Source organism: Spea bombifrons, chromosome 11 (assembly GCF_027358695.1).
Source record: "Spea bombifrons isolate aSpeBom1 chromosome 11, aSpeBom1.2.pri, whole genome shotgun sequence".
NCBI classification, from domain to species: domain Eukaryota; kingdom Metazoa; phylum Chordata; class Amphibia; order Anura; family Pelobatidae; genus Spea; species Spea bombifrons.
Window position 1 is genome coordinate 13,898,637 of NC_071097.1, and position 4,876 is coordinate 13,903,512.

General features: G+C 37.8%; 1 pseudogene; it reads right to left on the reverse strand.

Annotated features, from left to right (window-relative positions):
• Positions 1–4,480: 4,480 nt before the first annotated feature.
• On the reverse strand, positions 4,481–4,652 carry LOC128469541 (uncharacterized; annotated as a pseudogene).
• Between the last annotated feature and the right edge of the window lie 224 nt (positions 4,653–4,876).

Consider the following 4,876-nt stretch of genomic DNA (forward strand, 5'->3'; position numbering starts at 1 on the left):
GACTTTAATGAGCGTCATATGGACTTTAATGGACTTTAAGCTGAGTGGTTCCTTGCAAATTTTATTCAAAAAGTATTATATGCATTCTTCTTTGGGAAGGCTATCTGGGACATTTCATGGATGTCTGTTGGCTGTTAAAGATTGGGCAAATCCGATGATTTTAATCAAAAGGGAGTTTGTCTGTTATTAATAAACTGCACAATCAACAAGGGTAGTCCAAATCACTGTACATGGACACCAGTGTCCGTGATGGTGTATGGGAAAGTCTTCAGAATTTACAGGCCATTCAGTCAAACAGCCAATCAAAATCTCAGTTGTGATTATACTGACACTTCTGGTAGAGACCACATCAATATAATATAGCTGCTAAGTAAATAAATAAGCCCATTAGCAGACACCACCGTTTAGAAATGGACACATATATGGAGAGGGCATGCTACTGCTCTTTATACATCCCCTCGCCCAAACAACATGATTTAAAGCAGCTGCCAAAAAAAGGGGGCATGCTCCAAGCACCAGCTGAGACCTCATATTAAATCTGACAGTACGCATTGGCAGCTCTATGTGGCATCTCAGTATACACTAGTTGTTGGCTAATATGCCTCTATTGAGACCACATGCCCTATTATAATATATATATATATATATATATATATATATATCATAGCCTATTTTTATATATTCATCTGTAAGTAGATTTGCTGTCCATTAAGAGTCATTTATACAACACAATGTTAAGTTTACAACCTCTCTTGTAGCAAATGGACTGTAACCGGGAACATAAAAAATATCCTATATGCAGTGTGTATTTAAAATGCAACAAAATAATTATGTATGCCTGAATTATTTAAACCGAGAACATTTAATAAAGCTATCTGGGTTATTTCATTCTGCCAATTTCGCTTTCTGATAAGCCAGCTGGCTTGTAAAACATCTCCATATCAATGAGTCTAGGTTATTACTTAACCCAAACCCATATTTATGCAGTTAGCGATGCGCACCACACACTATTAACAAGGCTGAAAGGTTAAACCTCAATTCACTCCGAAAAGAGAAAATCTCACAGTGATGGAGTCTGTTAGAAAATGATCTGATGTTAATATTGCACCTCAGATGGGGTTATTAACATTGCATAAGAAAAAAATGATAACATTGAGGGAGATTATGCTTCGGTTATATGTTCTTCTTTACAAATATCTACCAGAAGCGTTCCCCTAGTACAAAAGAGGTATACACATCTAATTTGTATTGCAAATCAAGCATAATCTGTTCTCATAAAAAAATGCCCATTTAGTGCAGATTCACTAAAAGGCTGGAGAGCCTTTTATTCAAGTATTTGTGATAGATTTATCTACTGCATTGAATTCACATTGTGACATACAACATTAAATTGTTGTGAATGATTTCTCAATTGGACAGAATTGTGCTGTTTGCTTCCTCAACCAATGAATCCAACTGTAACAAATAAACAGAACATAAATGAAAGAGTATGTGGAGCAGAAACCAAAATAAGTTAGCCAGGACCTTCTCATTAGGGCTCCTGCTTTTCCAACTATGAGTACATGAAGTCTCCAACTCAAATGGAATGGATCTGATGTGTTGAGGATTATCAATCAATGGATGGAAGAGTCTTTTATTCATTGCATATCAACAAATGCAGGCAAGTGAAAAGCTATGTTAAAAACTATGTAGAACTCCTCGCCTTCACCCTACATATGGCATATGGTGATCATCAGTACCGTACCGTTTAATATTGCCATTGGCTACAGCCCCAGATCGTATTCTAACCTGGTGACGCCCCTGACAAAGAAACCATATTTGAATGGAAAACGAATCACAAAGAATCCAAGGAAGTCACAATAATGGTGTCCGTTATACATGGCGGCAATGAAACATCCAGTATAAGAAATTAAAACAGAAACTCGGAACACATTGAATCTAATGTCTTGCGCAATGTTTGAATTATCACCATGGCAATCAATACTGACTATGTTAGGAAAAATAAGGAAGGAGCAAACGTATTGTCCTCTTGTTTCTTGTGGGAAGCCCCTTTTACAGAAAGTTACTTTATTTTTGCTGCCCTCAGATCAAAATAGCACAGTTAGTAAACATCTGGAAGAGACATCCCTCAGTTGGGGCATCACACACACACACACATATGAGTACTGCAATAGAACGTGAGTAAGCAGTAAACTCATACATATATATAATAAACTGTGACCAACTGGGGTGCCGTTATTATTTGTATGGGGTCTGTTAATGGAGTGTCTGTGTAGGTTCATCCTTAGGTTTAGGTTCTGCCTGGTTTCTTCAGTTAGCATCCATATATATATATATATATATATATATATATATATATATATATATATATATATATATATATATATATATGCAAAAATAGCAGTTTGAAAGTAAAAGTCTCTTTAGCTATGCGGAAGCATCAAAAAGGGTGAGGTCAAACTTGCTCCTACCTGCACTGGAGCACAAATGTGAATGGGCAGAACAAGAAGTGTACTGGAGCTAGCCTCCCTGCTAGGAGGAAGATGGAAATATTAGCTACTGCTCATTGAATTAAACAGGAAGCAATTTTTCAAAACCAAATAAGCTGGCAAAGACATTTTATGAACTCCAGGTGTGAATTTACAAAGGTATCCCTACGTGATACCACTTTATAAAGTAACCTTTACTGATTTTCTTCAAATGAGTGACCTGTCGAAAGCCTTTAGGTAGGAGAATTTGATACACCGCTGCTATGGATTGTCATGTAAAAGTAATAAACGCAGATCTTTCAAATCATGCAAAAAATGCCCTTTTACTAAGTGGGCATCAAAATTAAGGAGAAGAAGAGTAAGGTTTCATGGGCAGGCCCATGTCACATCTGACGGGACATGCTGTTGCCGATACACTAGACCACCAGGTAAGGCCACACTTAATTTGGGGTGTATTATACATGGGGACGTGTCGAGGGACGTGTCAGGGGCTGGTGGGAACATGGTAGGGGCTGAAGGGGGCAATACACGGCCTGGTGTGGACAAGACATGGGCTGGTGGAGACATGGCAGGGGCTACCTGGGACAATGCAGAGCCTGAGGGCTTAAAGTAGTCAGTCAGTGGCAGGAAAGTTCTCCGAGCACAGATCTCTCAACACACTCTCACCCACAGTGCTCGTCGAACCAGCAATGGAACTGACTGGAGGTAGGTATATGAAGTGCAGGATGATGTGTTCGCCACAACACATCTTCTGCATGAAAAACAGCTGAGAGTGTGTGTGAAAAAAGCTATTTACACAAAAAAATATAAACGCATTGTACACACAATGTCCTATTGCTCCATTTTTGCTCATATTCTTAAAAGCCAGATTTATTTACTCCGGTCTCATTTTGCAGGAGTCTTTCTCCTATAGTGAAAATGTCTGCTACGGTGTATGTTTATTATTTGTTTGATGAATTATATGTTACAAAATATATTGCATTACATCGTACAGTTAAGTTTGGATTGTAATCGTTGCATGCATTCTATAAATGATTGTATTTTTTAATCTTTATTGTAACATGATATTTATTACAAACTTATTGAATATGTCATGGGAATACAGTTTGTGATAATAATAGTCAGGAATGGATACTTTGAGATATAGGATCCAGCACACATCTGAGGGCAGTACAGGATCCCTTCTTGAGAAGGAAGGGGAGTGGAGTTCCCCCTTTTGCCCAAAATTGGGGCTTTTGCATTCTGATTAAAGGGCCCCTTTTAGACGCTTTTTTGCTATGTATGCTTAGAGTGGAAATCCATAAATAAGAATATATGTGGAAAAAATATCTAAAATATCTGTTTTTTATTATTATTTTTATTTGTTTTCTTTTAGGCTCTAACAACCACTGCTGCCCTCATATGTAACACTCCTTATAAATTATACTGATTTTTATGATAACTCTATATTGAAATACAAATTATATTACGGAAACGTATTCAATGTTAGTTGCTTATCAGACATAACCATTGCGTTTCATATGAAAGGGTTAAACTGCGCACATGGGAAGTAATTGGCTGCTGGGATCTGCCGAGTGGTAATTGATCTGGAGAGAAATGCCTAAACACACAAGATGCAACCAACACCTTTTTTTCACTTTAACAATCATTTTTTTTTCTCATTTGGAGTAACATCTGGATTGTGGCTGTAATTTAAAGGTGGGATATCACCAGGGAAAAAGACAACGCTCTTACAATTATTACAGTCGATAGCCCCTTGATAGCCAAAGCCTACATTTACACTTGTCTGTTTTATATACTTTAAGTATTTAGAGATATATTATAGGTTCCAGTGTTGATTACACGCCTTTCTAAATAGTGATTTAAAAGAACAGTTACACTTTACATATTTTAGTAAATTCTTCGTTTAGTCCCATCTCTCCCGACTCCTAGGATTTGCTAACTTTGCTTGTTAAAGTTGCCATACCCCCCATTTTTCCCAGGACACTTACAATTTCTTTTTTACATAAACTAGGCAACCCTGGACAGAGCAAGATCTTCTCCCGTCTGCCTGTTCTAAAAATCCATTTAATATTCGTCTCCCCAGATAGGGGACGTATCAGATATTAAACCGATAAGAACAGATGCTACACTTAATCTTAGCCAAAAAGTCAGAGACACAATAACCTGAAAAGGGGCCGCGACAAGGCATCCCCAGAGCTCAACAATCGGTCATAGGACAATAATACCACCCCAGCAACAGGTAACACTATCATTCATCGCTTTGCTCATCATTTATTTAGCAAGCACTGGCATGCTGCAAAACCATCTTCAAACAGCACATCTGACATAAAACAAAAGGTGATTAGACATAGCAAAGCACGTGGAAAGGAGGACCCTTCTCGCCT